We start from the raw sequence: 20,330 nt of genomic DNA on the forward strand, positions 1-20,330 counted from the left end.
CTGCTATATTTGGGGGCTTCCTAGGTGGCACAGTGGTTAAGAGTCCGCCTGCCAATGCAGAGGTCACGGGTTCGATCCTAGCTCCAGGAAGATCCCACATGCCGTGGAGCAACTAAGCCCATGTGCCAAAAAAAATAATAATAATAATGTAAAAACAAACAAAAAAAAAACTGCTAATTTGTAGATCAAAACACTTTGAATATAGACAAATTTTAATGATTCAAGTGAATATAAAAGAAAGAGCTGCTAAATCAAGTTGCTAAGCATGCCAATGGACAAAACAGAAATACACTCATAGACATACAGATCAGACTTGTGATTGCTGGGGGGAGGTGGGGAGGGAGGGACTGGGAATTTGGGGTTGGTAGATGCAAACTATTACATTTAGAATGCATAAACAACAAGGTCCTTCTGTACAGCACAGGGAACTTTATCCAGTCTCCTGGGATAAACCATAATGGAAAAGAATATTTAAAAAAAAGAATGTATGTATGTGTAGAAATGAGTCACTTTGCTGTACAGCAGAGATTGGCACAACATTACAAATCAACCATATGTCAATTTAAAAAGAAAAAAAGAATGCCAATGGGACCCAGGCCCTGTTAAACAGCTAGAGTCAACCCACACAGAAACTCACACAGAAACTAAAATGTAATTGAAGGAAAAGGATTTTTTGCAGCAGATTGAAAACAAACCACATTTCAAATAATAAAGCATACAGTTCAGTATGACTAACCTCTAAGGCAACCAATATTTTACAGTGGATTGATTTTGAAAACTGCACTACTATTCAAGTATCTATTCACTCTCCTGAGTCACAAAATGAATGTTCTCACAATTTCAAAGGTACGCATGGTATTGTTATTTAATAAATTTTTTAAATGCCTAATTGAAAAGAAATAATTTTAAAAATGCCTAATTTTGATCACATGAACATTTTAGAAAGCTACTGCTGATTTATAAGATTCTTTTTTTTTTTTGGAAGAAAGATTAAGTCTTATTTATTTTTAAAACCAAACCACTAGGAAAATATATCACGGTCTTGAAACAGCAAACAGGCTATATTATCATTGTAAGTAACAAGTGGGTAAAAGACAACAAGGTCCTTATCAAAACAATAAGGTGCCAGAACTGGGGCAAGAACAACGCATGTCGCAAAGGCCCTGGCAAAAGTGGTATTTGGTAATGGAGGGCTGTCCCTTTTTTGCTCTAAAGGAGTCACAGCTTGCCCCTGAGTTGCTTACTTTTTCTCCCTTGACCTTTGTGTTGCCAAGGGATTGTCTCAAGAGAGCTCTGTTATTTCAGGGGGCAAAGTAAGCAATACTGGGTTTAGGCTTTCATTCTCTTCTGTTTTATGAAAACTAGATTTTTCCAAACCCAGTACTTCATAACTCTCTTAACTACGCAGCTAACAATTCCTCTTTCAACATTCATTCCTGAACACTAGCATATAGCACAATCAAAATCCCCTTTCCCTTCAAGGGTGAGTGTCACTGCAAGATTGTCTTGTCACTTGGCTGACTCTGCTATAGACAGCCTCAAGGCCCATCATGGCTGTCAGCGAGAGGGAAGGTTTGCTTCCCCTATGGGTGTGATAGTGTTTCTTGTATTTTTGCAGGGTCTCCAGGCTGAGAGATGTCATGTGTGAGAATTTTAAGAAATGCACATCCACATCTTGATGGCCAGAAATGAATATCTGCAAGGACCCTTTCAAAGTTTTTATCCAAACTACCTCTCCCAACTCTACATTTTAAATTAACCTCATGCCCTTGCATATAAAACAATACCAAGCAAAACAAAACCTCAGAAACCCCCTTTCCACTTCTAAATTAGTGACCTCATGAATTTTGTTTGTGGAAAATGCTGTAGTGATCCTTAAGGAGGTTGGCAACAAGTAGAAACACCTCTCCTCACTCCACCAGATCATAAGCAGGTTACGTGAACCCGCCAGCCTGTTGGTATCAGTGTATTAAGAGAATCTGGTACCTTGGAGGGCTCTGGTTTGGTACAAGAAAGACTCCCTATTGCTAGGATAAGTACTTGCCACATGAAATTCAAACTCACAGAAACTCTCCTGTGCTATATCTGACCCAAACTTTAGCACCACTTTTTACCATTTCACTTCCTAGAATTGAAACACAAAGGAATGAGTGTCCAGAGGCAAGTAACACAGGCCTTAAACTTGCTGTCATCCTTAATTACCTTATTCATAAACTTTCCTTAAAGGATCCAAATCCCCATTCCTCTTTTAAAACAGATCCCTGCCCTCAGTCCCATGGCCAGTAGCAGACATCTATTTCCCAATGGATGAGAGAGACTCCTCATCTTCTTGGTCATGGTTGGGATGAGGTTCATGTGGTCATCCACACACTTGGTCACGCAACTCTCCAGCTGCCGCTTCACCTGAAGCTCTTTACTCCCTGCATCTATTGAATCTTTGGCTTTATCATTGCAATGCATAGTGCATCGGGCCAGTAGGTCCTGGAATTTCTCCAACTCGTTGGTCACCAGGGCCTGGGCTTGAGCCAGAGGTGCATGGCAGCGCTCAATGCACTGGTGCACTTGCTGCATGGACGCCTGGCTGTCCTCACAACAGCCGGCGCTACACAGGAACATAAAGCCCTGCATCTTCCGGATGTTCTCTCTCTCCAGACTCTTCACCATGGAGTCCACCACCTCCTGCACCCGGAGCTGCTGCAGCTCCGCCATGGCGACCCCTCACAGCTCCCAGTGGCGCCGGCGCCCACATGGACTCCAGCGCTCGGCCCGCCCCCTCGCCGCCGCTTCCCGGGTCAGCGCGGTGCGCCGGGCCCGGCCTACGCTGCGGCCTAGCGTGGGAGAGCTGATTTATAAGATTCTTAATGCAAAAGTTGCTAAGGAAAGTTTTTAATCAACATAATGTATTATAAGAACATATTTGTATTTCATAAATATCTACTGTGATTTTAATATAAAATTGCTCTTATTTTCCTAATATTTCCAGCAGGATGTTTATACAATTTAACACACAATCTACAATATACCTTAAAGGTTGTCAGTCTCTAAATTGAAACAAGTACACTAAAACCTCAAGAAATGATAGCACAATTTTAAGATAAACAGTTTCCTAATTTCAGAACATCTTCCATAAACTCCATACCCATTAAAGTCACTCCCCTTCTCCATCTCCTCCCAATTCCTGACAACTATTTTACTTTCTATCTCTCTTAATTCACCTATTTTGGACATTTCACATAAATGGGGAGTCATGGAATATGTAGCCTTGCACTTAGCATAATGTTTTGGAGGTTTATGCATTTTGTAGTATTTATCAGTACTTCATGATTTTGTATGGCTGAATAATATTCCATTCTAAGAATATACTGTGTTTTATTTACCCATTCATCAACTGATGGACATCTGGGTTATTTCCGTGTCTTGGCTATTACAGATAAAGCTGCTATGAATGTTCTTTGTAATTTCACTCCCTTTTAAGATGCATGACAAAGTTTTAAAGTTAAAGCAAATCACAGAGGAACTAGCACAAGTCTTTGAAGACCCTAAAGACCTTGATACAATTTCAAGTAACAGCATATTCTTCTTTAGGTACAGACTCTGCTCTTCTGAGTTTATTCTTTTTCATTAAATGTCATCGAAACAAGTGAAACAGAAATAACCTCATATATGTTTTACAAATAGATAGGAAGTACAAAGAAAGCTGCAGCATAAAATATTCTAAATTTCTTATGTTGATTTTATCTAGGTTTTTAAAACTCTATATACCCCACATTTAACTAAAATATTTAAATAAGATTACAGTAATTTGTTACAATGATAAAATTACAAATTTGTAATTCAAGAATATACCAAATTTCTATGCCTGTATTTAAGTATCTACATTTTTACACTTTGAACTATTCTCCTAAAGCACTATGGCAAAAATTTCTGCTAAATATCCAGGATTATTCTGATGGATATGAAAAAATTCAGCCCCCAAACATTTACTTTTTGCAAACAAAACAACCAAATCATCCAAGATGTCTAAAAACTGACTGGAGGTTAAAATTTACCCTATATGTTTGGGAGCAAAGTGATTAATTTTTTCGACTTGATTTAAAATTTTTTTTAATAAATCTCAAATATCTACTTGAAAAATATAGTTTTTATTTAAATTATATATAATGTGGCCAAGAACCCCTAATGTTACAACTGAAACAGTTTCCAATATATTAATTCACTAACTTTCATGCCAATAATATTTGTTTGCTTTATGACAAAGGACAACAAAAATGTTATCAAAACAATGCAAAATTATTCCTCTACAAATATGCAACATGTTCAGAATACTCTACGAAAATAAATACAGCACTCAAAAAAAAAAAGTATTTTTAGAGATTATGGAACCATAACAACTTCTTAAAAATACTGTTTTTACTCTGTGCTAAATATACTAAAAATCACTTAATTGTACTGTTGTTTTACTAGTGTTTGAATTTTTTTACATCTTTTTTTTTAAAAATAAATTGTACTTAGTAAAATTTTAGAGGATATTTACAGAGGTTTGTATTTAAAAATCTATTTTCTACTAAGCTCCTATAGGGAAGTTTTCATTAAAAAAGGAGTGAGAAAGGACTTCCTAGGTGGCGCAGTGGTAAAGAATCCGCCTGGCAACGCAGGGGACACGGGTTCAAGCCCTGCTCTGGGAAGATTCCACATGCCACGGAGCAACTAAGCCCGTGCGCCACAACTATAGAGCCTGTGCTCTAGAGCCCGTGAGCCACAACTACTGAGCCCATGTGCTGCAACTACTGAAGCCCACGCACCTAGGGCCCGTGCTCCACAACAAGAGAAGCCACTACAATGAACCTGTGCACCACAATAAAGAGTAGCCCCCGCTCGCAACAACTAGAGAAAGCCCGTGTGCAGCAACGAAGACCCAACGCAGCCAACAAATAAATAAAAATAAATTTATTTTTTAAAAAAGCGAGAAAGAGACAAATAGCATTCTACGATTTCTTTTCACTGTAATTTTTAACTACATATTTAAACCTATTAAATCCAGTTTGTTATATCTCTAGAATTTCAAATATACCATGGGCCTAATATTTAATTCAAAGTCAATAAATATTTACTGAGTGGTCTACTACATGCCTAACACTATGTTAAGCACCGAGAAAAAATAACCATTTTGGTTTTTCCTCTTTCTCCCTCCTTGTCTGTTTGGCCTATACATATAATCACTTGATGAAAGATGCCAGCAGGAAAGTACTACCTACCCTCATTTACTACACACTTGACTTAAATTTATATTCAGGGTCTCTAAACTCAGAATTCGAATAAACACTAACTGTGAAAAAGAATTCACAAGAATCTGTTTCTCTGTAGTGCACTCATCACTGAGGGGTAAAATTTTTCTCGTATGCATCATGAAGGAAGATCCTTTTTCCATGTTGTTGGCAAAACTGTCAATCATCTTGATGAGCAGCAAATAAATGAATGCCCAATGATGAGATTCTGTATTATCCTTAAAAAAGAAATCCATCAACTAAACATCAACAGGTAAATGTTTATACTCGACAGCCATCAATTTCAACTATCCATGCAAAGAGACAGGTGAGCTGGACTGGTAAACCTCGAAATTAGAGAAGTATTAATCGTCTCCTTCCAGCCAATATAAACAGATGTTATTTTTAAACAGGCAAAATCATCTCTTCCACTGAAATTTATTTGCAGCAGATAATGTTCTGTTACATTTTTAATCAAGCAGATGAAGTTACATTTAAATTGAAAATCTGCTTCACTCAACTAATCAGGCAAGTAAAATTCAGAGATGATTGAATGGCATTACACAGCACACTATTACGGCAGGTAAATTGGGAAATTTACCTGTCACACCACGCAGCGTATTGTTCAGCCACTGCATTTGCAACTTAGAAGCAAAGCGCTAAGACAAAAAGGATAAGGCATGTTAAACAGATTTATAAATCCATCATATTTTATGAAAACATTATTAAGGCTGTCAGCAAAATAAATAAATAAATAAATGTTTTTAAAAAGAAAAAGGAAAAAACACACAGCACCTCTCAGGGAAACAATGAAGATTTACATGGGTATGCTTATCTGTTTCATGTAAATGGCACGCCTGGTTATTTTGAAAATCAAGATACATCCCAGGCTAAGGGAAAAAAGCAAACATTATAGCAGAGTAAAAGGCAAAGAAATAATGACAATAGTATTCTTGATATTATGTGGTCAAACATAAGAAAGGTAAATAAAACACTTCAGCAAGAAGTAGATAAAACAAGCCACGTTATGTCGCTTTGCAATTATTTTGCAAATATGACTTCACTTATCAGTACAGATCATTAAATTCATATATAACAAAAACACCATTTTTAAAAATCGTCAATTCACCCTACTTAAAAAAGCCCAGTCGATTCATTTTAGTCACTTGTAGTTCCCTATACAACTGGAATGTTAACATCAAAAAAAAAAAAAAATCTAATGGCTATTTCAGTTGTTTCTTTCCACTGAAAGCTAAAATTTACTTTCATTGCTTAATATTTGTAAACTTGAATACTTTTGTTATGACAGCTGAACTTGTAATATTTATTGTGAATTATTCCAAAATCATGTACCAAGTTACACCTTTTACATCTTATTTATAATTTAGTTTCATCCTCCTAACTAACTACTGAAATACAGTTGGCCCTCCTATCCGCAGACTGGTTCCAGGACCCCCAAAGGATATCAAAATCCATGGATGCTCAAGTCCCTTACATAAAATGGCATAGTACAGTCAGCCCTCTGTATCCCTGCGTTTTGCTTCCACACATTCAACCAACAGCAGATTGGAGAGCTGACTGTATAGAGGCTCACGTGCCACCACTGTTTCTTTCTTTTTCCTTTCTTCCTTTTCTCTCTACTTCTCTATTTTTTCCTCTTTCCTCCTGCCATCTTTCAGTTTTACCTTCCCTTCCTTTTCCCCTTCTTTTCCTTTTTTGGGAAGGAGGGGCGGGGAAGGGGGAGGAGCAGAAACAGTACATAACACTGGAACGTGCTCTAAATTATAATGACATGATATTACTGTTCTACTTGTTAATACAGTATGTATGCACTCTGATTTTCCATTAGGAGTAACGGATTTGGAGTGACATGTCCATACCCTGTCATGGGGTTAATAAAGCTAGCTACAAATCACCAGCATGGCATCTTAACTACCAAAGCATCACTTTCAATAAATTATTGGTTAGGGTTAGCACAGTTTAAGGTTTACAGAAAAACTGCAAAGACAGTACAGAGTTCCTACATGTCCTTACCCAGTTTTCCCTATTAGTAATATCATACACATTAGTATGGTACACTTGTAAAAATTAATGAAACAATATTGACTCATTATTAACTAAAATCCATACTTTATTCAGAATTCTTTACTTTTTACTTATTCTTCTTCTGTTCTAGGATCCCATCTAGGACAACACATTACATTTAGTTGTCATGTCCCCTGAGGCTCCTCTTGGCTGTGACAGTTTTGCAGACTTTCCTTCTTTTTGATGACTATGTCAGCTTTGAGGAGCACAGATCAGGCATTTTGTAAAATGTCCCACAATTGGGATTTGTCTGCTTTTCTCATGGTTAGGCTGCAGTTATGGGTTTTGGGGAAGAAGACCACAGAGATAAAGTAACATTCTCATCACAATCATCTCAAGTGTAAATGCTATCAACATGACTTATAGTGTTGATCACCTGTCATATTGTGTTTTGATTTAGCCACAGCCTTCACAAAAACTGCATTTTTATTTTTCTAAACTCCATAATGATACACTGCTATTTTTCAGTGTTGAAGGTGACCATTTCAATAGCTACTCTTTTTAGGCATGACTCACAGGAGAAAAAATAAAATAAAAAAATCCAGCTGTGCTTCTCATACTGCACAAAGATTAGTCTTTGAGTCACTATAGTGATTTTCCAAGTCTGTACATATTTCTGACCTTTTTGCTTTCAAAGTTGGTTCAAAACAGAGGTTTCTCAACTTGAGCTAACCATTAGAATCAAACATGCAAGAGCTTTTTAAATGTTGTTACCTAGGTCCCAATTTAATCAGAATCCCTAGGCATCAGAAATTTTTTTTAAACTCTCCAGATTATCCTAATAGGGTGGAGAACCACTGGTCCAAGGCCTTAGCTCTACATAGACTGTGTAGACTGTGGCAGCACAAGCTGATGTGTCTTCCCAGTTATAGCATTCATAGCTATGCTATACTGTTTGAGGTTTACATTTCTTATGTCTCTTCAGTTCTTTCTGTAAATGGCTTTGGCTTAAAAGAACTCTATAACTCAGCGGCACTGCAATGTTTAAACAGTGAGAGATTAAACACAGTCAGAGGCAGAAGGCAATGACTGACTTTTAGAAGCACTGCAGATGAAAAATATGCATATTCCAAGTTGAAGACTACGAAAAGATGAATACTAAACCACCAACATAAAAAACGTTCTATATTCCCCAAAACACAGTGATAGATTATTATTTAAAACTTGGTGCTCATTTTTGCACTGAAGCAACAATCTATGGGGTGGCAGAGTTCTCAGGCTAACTTAATAAAAGTGTGTTTAACCCTTAGGGCTAAAGAAATGTTCATCTGAAGGATGTGAAACTGCCACATTCAACCATTATATCAATTTCACATGATTCAACCTAATACTTTATATTTTCAATAAAAGATATTAAAAATAGTGATTACAACAATAGTATTTAAACAAAGCTAAGAAAATTATTTTTTTAATTTGTTCAATATTAAATACTAACACTTGGTGGAAAGGCTAGCCAGATCATACAGTCTGCAAGACAGACAATTCTGTCTACCCATAATGAAAGGGACAAAACAGTTTTGTGGGAGATGGGGACACAGGGAAGAGACAAATTCCTAGGAGTGAGGCCAAACTAGCAGAGGCAGAAGGCATAATTGGGAATCACAGAAAATGAAAGCTAGAGTTGTGAAAAAGAAAAATGAACAAGAGTTCTTAGTTCAGAGATGCAATTCCAAGTCAGATAAGGTTTATACGTTTCTACATTCTTAAGGAGAAAAGGTAGGAACTTTAAAGAGTAAGGAAACACATATTCCCATGGTGGGATGATAAGAAAAACAGACTGGATCAGGTGTCTGGACTATATCCAGTAAACCACTGAATCAGGTGTTCTTTTTTTTTTTAATTGAAGTACAGTTGATGTACACCACCATATAAATTACAGGTGCACAACATAGCAATTCACAACTTTCAAGGATTATACTCCATTTACAGTCATTACAAAACACTGGCTACATTCCCTGTGGGCACAATACACCCCCACAGCCTATTTTATATATAGTTTATACTTAACTCTCCACCTCCATATTGCCCCTCCGCCTTAGAATCAGGTATTCTTAAGACTGTTATATTGACTCTCACAAAAAGTTATTTTCCTGTCAGTGACTACCCTGAGCCCTTCAACAGCCCTTCATAAACAAGGATTAGATAGGAAAGAGTACATTCTCTCCCTCCTTTTTTCATGAAGGGTATCATCAGCTGTTAGGAGCAACATAAGAATCAAGCTAAATATAAATATCCTTTAACATATACTTGTCATAAACATTCTTTATTTAAACAATCAATTATGAATCATTTCTCTATTTTTTATGCATTTATTTATTATTACTTGAAGTGATAGTATTTTAGATTCTGCTTTTCTACTTAAGATAACCATCATTTTCCAATATTAACAACAACAAAAAAAGTGTATAAACATTTCTGATGACCCACACCATCTTCCATGATATAGATGTATAGTCAATACTTAATTATTCCACTTTTGCTGAATGCTTATGTTATTTTCTTTTTACACATCCTTCGTATTCAATACAGTACTGGTAAGAATGTAAAATGGTACAGTATGGGGAAGTTTGGCAGTTTCTTAAAAAAATTAAACATACAACTACCATACAACCCAGCTACCGAATTCCTGGCCATTTATCCCAGAAAAATGAAAACTTATGTTCACACAAACCTGTACATGAATGTTCATAGTAGCTTTTTTCATAATTACTCAAAACTGGAAACAATCCAGCTGTCCTTCAACAGATGAATGGTTAAACAAACTGTGTGCAGCCATACCATGGGATACAACTCAACAATAAAAAGGAATGAAACTAGTAATACACATAAACAACTTGGATGAATCTCCAGCAACTGGAAAAAGCCAATCCTAAAAGGTCATACACAGTATGATTCATATAACATTCTTAAAATTACAAAATTATAAAAATGGAGACCACATCAGCGGTTGTCAGCGGTCAGGGGCGGCCAGGGAAAGGCAGACCATAAAAGGCCAACATGATGAGGGGTCCTTGTGGTGATGAAATTGCTCTATATCTTCATTGTAACAATATCAGTATCCTGGTCATGATATCTATCATATAGTTTTGCAAGATGCTACCATTGAGGGAAACTGGGTAAATGGTACACGGTGTCTTTCTGTACTGTTTCTTAGAACTGCATGTGACTCTACAATTAAATCAAAATAAAAAGATTTATAAAAACAAATCATTTATATATAAAGAATTTTTCTCTATTTCAGATAGTTTCCTTAGGTTTCTGCATCAAAAGAATCAACCATTTCTTTAAAGCCTCATATGTTGCCAAACTATTTCCTAAAAAGTCATGCCTTTCAACATGTCTCCCAAACATATTGTTCTACTGTTATGTGGTCTTCCAAAATGTAACTCAAGCTCCCCTCCTTTCCTCCCTGAGCTGCATCCTTAAGAAGGTGCCTCCCTCTTTGATGTTCCATGGCATCCTATGCATGCTGTGCTTAACCAGAGTGCTTAGTAATCTGTTGCACACCTTTTTACTTGTCTCTACCCAATGTGATTACAAATTCCTAGAGAGAACAGATGAAACCTTCTTTATCTGTGTACCTCCAGTTCCTTGCATATAGGATTTAAATAAATGTTTACTGAATTCATAAACAAATACTATTAAAGCATTCTCATGAATGTGTATTACCAGTTATGATTTTCCCGAGTGACTAAGGAATGATGATGCCACTGACACATTTAGGACAGTGTAAGACCAGTTTAAGAAGAAAGATGAGTTGAGCTGAGCGTGTGATGACTCTAAGATACTGAAATGGGGAAATCCCAAAGGAATGACTAGAGGGTCATGACTGTAACTCAGCCTTTGGAATCACCTGCAGATGATACTTAAGAGTGGGAATAGGAAGGGAAAAAAACAAATGAGTAAAAACAGGTACACAATCTCTTGTTTTCTGTATATGTTGCCTCTAATCTTCATTTTGCTCTTAAACTGACAATTTGATACAGAAGGCACGTTAGAACTCTGAAAAGGCATGAGGCCCATAGAACACATTTACCACTTATCATTAAACAACTGAGTATATAAATGTCTTTTATTTAATGAATTTGGTAATTGACCAGGTCAACATCATTCACAAACAGAGTAAATGATAATTTATCAATATGATTTAAGATATTGGGAATATATCTATCCCAAAATAATTTTTTCCACCTGAAAAAACTCACTCCTGTGAATCAAACATAAATTACACTGAAAAAGGTAACCTTTTAAACCACTATAAGCTAATATTGTACATTAGAACTTATTAGTGACTAGTCTGTAGAACTCAAGGTCCTCTAGTTGAGGCAATATAACATTAGCAGGAAAAGAGAGTTGCCAAAGAAGAAGTGTCTCAAGAAGATGCCAAACGGAGACTTCAATTAACCTGTATTAACAATTTTGTCTATTACTGAAATTCATACCACTTAAACACATCATTGATAAATATGCTAACAACTCAGCAGCAATAGAAAATGTCTGAGCTGGCATTCTACCACCTAATTCTCACCACTACCAACAATGTACCTCCACTCCACTTCTAACAAAGACTACATATGAAATATTTTAGCACATGTCTCTTAAAAATAGACTGTTCCCTAATAACCAGAGCAGTAATATTAAATCTACTTTTAATATCATTAACTAGCATTAGATAATTTTTTCTAAATTTTTTTCATCCTTGAGATTCTGTAATCTCAAAAATTCATTTTTAATGAACATCTCCCTCCACAAAAAAAATCAGACCTATATAACACACTGGTTAACACATATTCCTAAATTTTAGAATTAAGTATCCCGCCTTCCTCCAAAATATGTTTTTGTTTCTATTTTTGCTTGAGAAAAAAAAGTGGTAGGTATCTCAGCACAAAATTTTTTTAAGCTTAATCTTTTTTTTTTTTTTTTTTTAAAGGTTTAGAAATACCTCTCTCAAGAACATCTATAAGACAACTGGTGGGAAATACATGCTTGGCTCTTTTCACAAAAGTGATTGGCCAGATTAAATGTCTCACTTCGGGCAAAAAGAAACCCTAACCAAACAGAACTGACAAAGACACAGACACATTTAACGTCATTTGAACTGGATAATTCCATTAAAAGATTTAAATTTGTAGCCTTTTTTTATATAGCTAGTAAACACATTAAATTAATTCTTAATTTACCAATTGCTCAACCTTACAAATTTATATACCAGGCTGACATAGAAACAAACACCACGGGAGAAACTGCTACCACTAAAAAGCTCACTAAACTTGGCAAGAAAGGTACAGTTAACAGAGCACCAAGAAGGCAGAACAAGACAAACTGACAGGATCAGGGCCACAGTGACTTCTGCTCCATACTCCACTGCCTCAAAATTTTTTCAAAAAGAACACAGAAATAATTAAAATTAATGAGAAATGGGATCCAGAATTTAGAAATTTTCTTTATAGTCTACTTTGTATCTAAAGGAATGCTAGTACATACTCACAATAAAGACATATTCTTTGGAAACAATAACCCCACATTATAAAAATTATTACACAATGATTTTAAAAAGCAAATATATCTTAAAGAATTTCTGAAGACTTTTAATTACAAAACCAGCAAAGCTGGATAACCAGGGGAATTAGAGTCAAGATCAAGCAACCATAGTGAAATTCCCACTGGAGTTCGAGCTAGGTCAGAGGAGCTGGCAGACATCTGGCTGGCAAAACAGGTAAGAGTCTTGCAAGTCTTACAAACATCTCTCAGGATGACAATTCACCCTAGCAGGTAGGTAGGTCCCCTAGTGAAATATTTGGTTCCATTCTCATAACAAAATTTTGTGTGTTTTTAGAAAGAGATTATGCCAGAGTAACAGAATTTTATTCAACAAATAACTGCCTTCCTGAAATCAATGGGATGATTCCCTTGATTTGATATCAAATTTCAAAAAAAAAAAAAAAAAACCAGATAAGATTATATACTAGTAGAACCAGACATTTTAAAGCCTACTATAGGGAGGATCCTGACTATAACCTTTGTATTTTGTTTCCTGATGAAGAGAGGAACTTACAGTTAGACTTACCAGTGCATTTACCATTAAGACCAAGATTACTGCTTAACACAGCAACAATAAGAGGAACTTGTTAGGAAATCTTTTGACAGTTCAAAGAATTGCTACATAAACTGCACAGGATTAGAATGATGTCTCAGGATACATGAAGGGTTCTGGCCCTTTAAAAGTTAATTTATTAATTTATTGAGCCCATAAATCCATACTGAGTGAGTACTCTGTTTATGTAATTCATTTTACCAGGCATTAGAGGGGACATACTGGATATGCTAGAATATGCCAAAATACAAGGAGATTGCAAATGTAAAGTGAATCCCCATTCTCCCAATAAACAGATTTAGAACTAAGCTTTCTGGCATCCAAATATATAAACCATTAGGTGTACAGATGAAACAGTCTAATGTGCTCTATAGCACAGTCAAACCTCAAGAAATTATTATACACAAATCAAGAGTGAGTACCAAACTGCTGCCTCCAACTAAGATAAAATAGTAGGGATGTGATTTACCAGTCCACCTGAAACCACCAAAACAAATTTAAAAAGACAAAATATATGAAATAATGGTGTTTAAGACACTGGATGCCAAGCAATAAAGACAATAAAATCCCTGAGAGACAGGTAGGTAAACCCTACCACTACTGTAGCTTATTGCTTTGAGAGAGTTTCCAGGCCATGGGACAGGGAGTGGGAACCCAGGCAGACCTTGACAAACACCAAGAGTGTAAGAGAAAAAGCTGAGAACCCAGGAAGACCAAGGCAAGTTAGGTTCAAAAGATAGAGTAACAAAGGGGAGAGAAACAATCACACAGATCTCCAGAGGGCCCCAGTAAGTATTTAGCAGAGTATTCAGCACCCATGTAAGAAAACCATCTGAGGCTGGGAAAAGAATCATACAAAGAAGATCAGACAGACTAGCACTATGCACCCACATGGGGATGGGAATAATGCCTGTTTCCACCACTCAGGTTGCAAAATCTCGTAATTCATGGGATGCTATGTAGAGCACCCAGAAAGGTCTTGCCCACCAGTAGTGGGGTATAATTAGCCCTAGACTAAACACTCCCCTGTTCCCACCTAACAGTCTTAAAAGCAGGACCCAAGGGATCAAATAATTACAAAGTAATTTAATTTCATCCCAGAAGAAAGGTCAAGGATATTTACAGAAATATAAAAGCAGGACTTCCTAGGTGGCGCAGTGGTAAAGAATCCGCCTGCCAATGCAGGGGACACGGGTTCGAGCTCTGCCCTGGGAAGATTCCACGTGCCACGGAGCAACTAAGCCCGTGTGCCACAACTATTGAGCCAGGGCTCTAGAGCCCGTGAGCCACAACTACTGAGCCCATGTGCTGCAACTATTGAAGCCCACATGCTTAGGGCCCGTGCTCCACAACAAGAGAAGCCACTACAATGAGGAACCTGAGCACCACAATGAAGAGTAGCCCCCGCTCGCAGCAACTAGAGAAAGCCCGTGTGCAGCAACAAAGACCCAACACAGCCAATAAATAAATAAAATTAATTAATTAATTTTAAAAAAAGAAAGAAATATAAAAGTACTCAGCACCAAACAAGTTAAAATTAGTGTTTAGCACCTAATCAAAGCCATGCAGAGAAGCAGGAAAATATGACTCATAATGAAGAGAAAAATCAATCTATTGAAACCAACTCACATTTAACACAGGGGTTAAAATTAGGAGACAAAAACATTAAAACACTTGTAATAACTGTATTCCTCAGGTACAAAAATTAAGTACAGACATGGACAATATTTTAAAAAGATCCAAATCAAATTTCTACAGATGAAAGCTACAGTGTCTCAGATTAAAAACACACTGGAAGGAATTTAGTGGCAGATTAGAAAAGATTAGTAAACTTGAAGACATTTCAGTAAGAACTATCTAAAATAAAACACACAGAGAAGAAAAGAATTAAAAATAATGAAAACAGCAGCAGTGAGCTATGAAATAATTTCCAGTAAGCACACACACATGTAACTGGAGTACCCAAAGTGGGGAGACGGAGGGAAATAAAACTGAATAATTGCTAAAATTTTCCCAACTTTGACCTAAATGGCATTCTTTTTGAGACCATTTACCAAGAGAGACCATATTCCAGGTTATAAAACAAGTTTCAATAAACTTAAAAGGATTCAAGTCATACAAAGTATGCTACCTGAACACAATGAACTAAATAAGAAATCAATAACAGCTCTCTGGAGAATCCCAAAACATGTAAGGAAATTAAATAACACACTTCTGAATAACCCATGGGTCAAAGAAGAAATCACAAAGGAAATCAGAATATATTTTGAACAGAGAGAAAATGAAGAAGCAACATATCAAAATTTGTAGAATGCTGCTAAAATAGTACTTAGGAGGAAATGTAAAGCACTAAAAGGTCTCACATCAACAACCTTAGTGTCCACCTCAAGAAACTACAAAAATAAGAGCAAATAACATCCACTGTAAACAGAAAAAAGAAAATAAAGATCAAAACTAAAAACAAAAAATTAGAAATCAAAAGGAAGTTCTTTGAAAAGATCAACAAAATTGACTAACCTCAAGCTAGACAAATCATGGGGAAAAAAAAGAAAGGTGATTTTATGTATATTATAATCAGGCAATATTATGATCAAGTCTGTGCCAATAAATTCAGCAACTTAGATGAAATTTTTTAAATCCCTGAAAAACATGAGCCACTAAAACTTAAGAGGAAACTGATAACCTAAGTAGCTCTATGTCTACTGAAGAATTTGTAGTTCAAAACTTCCCAAAAAGAAAACTCAAGGGACTTCCCTGGTGGAACAGTGGTTAAGAATCCGCCTGCCAATGCAGGGGACAAGGGTTCGATCCCAGGTGCGGGAAGATCCCACATGACTCGGAGCAACTAAGTCCGTGCGCCACTACTGAGCCTGTGCTCTAAGCCCACAAGCCACAACTACTGAGCCCAAGTGCCACATCTACTGAAGCCCACGTGCCTAGAGCCTGTGGTTCGCAACGAGAAGCCACTGCAATGAGAAGTCCGCACACTGCAACAAAGAGTAGCCCCCGCTCATCACAACTAGAGAAAAGCCTACACTCAGCAACGAAGACCCAACGTGGCCTAAATAAACAAATATATAAATAAATACATTTATTTTAAAAAAAAGAAAACTCAAGACCCAGTTGTTAAGAAACTGCCTGCCAATGCAGGGGACACAGGTTTGATCCCTGGGCTGGGAAGATCCCATATGCCGTGGAACAACTAAGCCCGTTTGCCACAACTACTGAGCCCACGCACCTAGAGCCTGTGCTCCACAAGAGAAGCCATCGCAATGAGAAGCCTGTGCACCACAACAAAGAGTAGCCCCCAATCACCACAACTAGAGAAAGCCCATGCATAGCAACCAAGACCCAACACAGCCAATAAATAAATAAATAAATTTATTAAAAAAAAAAAAGCCAGATGGCTTCACTGGTTAATTCTACCAAATATTTAAGAAAGAAATAATACCAATCCTATATAAACTTTCAGAAAACAGAATATTTCCCAGCTCATTCTATGAGGTCAGCATTTCTCATACCAAAACCAAAGACACTGCAAAAAAACTACAAATATCCCTCATTAGTATATATGCAAAAATTATAAACTTTACTTTAGCAGGTTGATTTCAACAATACATTAAAAAGGTAATATATGATGACCATGTATGGTTTAGTCCAAGAATACAGGTTGCTTTAATACTCAAAAAAAATCAATTAATGTAATCCACCATATTAACAAAAATTACATGATCATCTCAATAAAACATAAAAAGCATCTGACAAAATCCAATATCCATTCCTTACAGAAATGCTTATTAGCAAACTAAAGAAGGAAACTTCCTCAAATCAATTACAGGTATCTACAAAAAAACCTACAACTAACATTGCACATAATGGTTAAAGGCTATAGTTTCCCCTCAAAATCAGGAACAAGACAAGGATGTCCACTCTGACCTCTTCTACTCAACACTGTACTAGGCATCCTTATCAGGGCAAGTTGTACTAGGCATCCTAATCAGGGCAATAAGGCAAGAAAAATAAAAGTCATTCATATCGGAAAGAAAGAAGTCAAACTGTATTCACAAATGACATGTTCAACAACATAGAAAAAACAAACAGAAGACACCCCAAACTTCTAGAACTATTAAGTGATTTTTAGTAAAGTTATATGAATCAAGATCAATACACATACCCATATGATTCAGCCATTCATTCACTCCTAGATATTTACTCAAGATAAAAGCATATGTCTATATGAAGGCTTTCATACAAATGTTCTTAGCAGCTTTATTTGTAATAAACAAAACTAGAAACAATTCAAATGTCCATCAACAGAAGAACAGATAAATTACAGTATATCCATTCAATGGACATAAAGCAATAATAAGAAATAAGTATTGAGATCTGCTACATTATGGATGAATCTCAAAATAATTACACTGATCAAAATAAGACAGCCCTCCGACCTCCAACAAAGAGTTCCTACTGTACAATTTCACTTATACAAACTTTTATAAAATGCAAAACTAATCTACCATGACAGAAAGCAGTGGTTCCTTGGGGGTGAAGAAAGGTATAAAGAGGCAGGAGACAAGGAATTACAAAGGAGCATGAGGAAACTTCTGAAAGTTTTGGATATGTTTGCTATCTTGAATGGCGATAGTTTCCTGTGCGCACACATATATCAAAATTTATCAAACTGCATAGTTTAAATGTTTGCAGTATGTCAATTACACCTTAACAAAGTTTTTTTTTTTAAACAAAAGGATCACTTTGCTAGCAGTCATCTATATGATACTTCACTCATAGGTTTTTATTAAAAACTATTTTCTTGAAACACCTCCACAACTTCCTGAAGTATCTAACTGTGCTCATTCATAGCACACTAATGAGAAGGAGGAGATTCCTGGATCATTCTCCTGCCAAGGATTCGATGTCCACCTGCTATAGTAAAAGAAATGTTGTCTGCCATGACAAGATCTTGAAGGATCACATGAAGAAGCGCTAGCTAGCTTTTAAGAGGCATTTGAGCATGTTCCACCGACTAAAGGAGTTCTGTAGCTATCATGATTTGATCTCAAAATGCTCTGTACATTGTAGCTACAATGCAGAGAAGAGGACCACACTGAATACAGACTGACATGTCACTTATCTCCTCTGAGCCTGAGATTTTTAATCTAGAAAATGAGAGCAGTGGCCTTCAAGCAGTGATTTCCACTCAATCTGTGCCAGCCTAACACTGAGGGGACTTGTTAAAATACAGAATCCTGGGTCTCACGTACATAGCTTCTAATTCAACAGGTCTGGGGTAGAGCCTGGGGACATATTCTTAAATCCTGACATAAAACAAGATTTGGAAATTCTTGCGTTAGGTCCTTCCAGCTGCAACATTCTTTAAGCAGTATTTCCAAAGACTGCAATGAGAGTGGAGTGTCTGGCAGCCATAAGTGTCAAAGCAAGGTATAACAGTGGCATGCTGAACAAGGTACACCACAGAAGGCCCTCACATTTAATATTTAAGGGAACTGCTTTAAATTCTACTGATTTGGAAGAAACAAGTTTAAATTTCTTGAGGATTAGTGTCAAGCCTGATCCATGTTATAAATAGGTTATTTCTAGTTAATCACTGCATTCTTTATCTTTACTCCTTTTCATATTTGCCAGGGACCCCTAAGGACTGATTAGCTATTCCAAAGCAATTCTTTCCCCCCATTCTTAGGATATTTTAGAGCAGAGAGGAGATCAGAGATTGTAACAACCAAGACATTGTCCCACATGCTTGTAGCTTCAAGACGGAATAGCAACAGTTATAGGAACAGAATGACAAAGATTTCTGCAGGATCTTCAGAGCTTGAGAGTGAAAAGTTAACACAATTTCTCTCGAATCTCCTAAAATTATAGAGATAATAAAATACTAATGTCAGCTACAAAAGCTGACCAAATTCCACCGTAACAATATCAAAAGGTTCTCATATTGTCACCTCATCTCTCTCTGTTTCTACTGCTTCGAGTACAAAAATAACATCATCTTCTGGAAGTACTGAAGTTCAAATGAAACTATCATCTCTCCCTCTACCAAACTGCTTTCTTATATTACTTGATGTAACAGGTTAATAGATGATGCAAAAATTTTAAATAATAGCCATCTGTTAGGTAACCACATATTTTAATATTTTCTTAAATATTCTAAAGGTAGATTAAACTATTTTCAGTCAATAGCATCAAGTTATTGTAGCCAAATTCTGAATTTAGTCTTTATCCTGAAATTTTATTAAAATTCTACACCTCTGGACATAACAACTGAAAATCTGTTTTAAAAAGGATTATATGAATCAAACAGAAATAGAAAAATATACCTGTTAAAGTTGTATGAATAAATGTGAACAGCATGCAAATCAACTTTTATCTCTAAACTTTATTTCTGTTTGTGCCCCAAACAGACAAGCCAGTGATTTAATACCTTGGGTATGTTTTGTGCCACTAGGCAAAGTAACCTAATTCTCTTAATTCCTGGAATTGGCTGCTGTTCCAAGACTAGGAGGATTGCATTCAAAGTGGCTGTGGCGTACTATAACACAATTAATACGCTGCAGAAAGAAAAATAAGCTTAATTTTTATTCAACAGACAAACTAATACATTTTGTTGCCACTTGCAAACCAAGTTGTAAACAACTGTAAGCTGCCCCACATTCCTAGATCTTTCACACATGCTGTAAAAATCATTCTTCTAATGATAGATTCTAAGGAGAATTATAAGATGAGAATTGTCATAAACAACACATTAGTCAATCCACTCCAGAAAAACATTTGTTTCCACATTAGCTAAAAATATATGCATTTATTATGTCCATTACTAGAAAACTCATGATAAAATGTACAGGTCTCAAGGGAGAAATGTCATATAA

General features: G+C 36.3%; 1 protein-coding gene and 1 pseudogene across 6 annotated transcripts in view; both read right to left on the bottom strand.

Moving 5' to 3' along the window:
- Nucleotides 1-20,330, bottom strand: part of ZCCHC7 (zinc finger CCHC-type containing 7) — a 280,220-nt gene that overhangs the window by 223,702 nt on the left and 36,188 nt on the right. The gene's annotated exons all lie outside the window — the stretch shown is intronic.
- On the bottom strand, nucleotides 2,294-2,709 carry LOC130845801 (protein FAM136A-like; annotated as a pseudogene).

This window comes from Hippopotamus amphibius, chromosome 2, assembly GCF_030028045.1.
Source record: "Hippopotamus amphibius kiboko isolate mHipAmp2 chromosome 2, mHipAmp2.hap2, whole genome shotgun sequence".
Taxonomy (NCBI): domain Eukaryota; kingdom Metazoa; phylum Chordata; class Mammalia; order Artiodactyla; family Hippopotamidae; genus Hippopotamus; species Hippopotamus amphibius.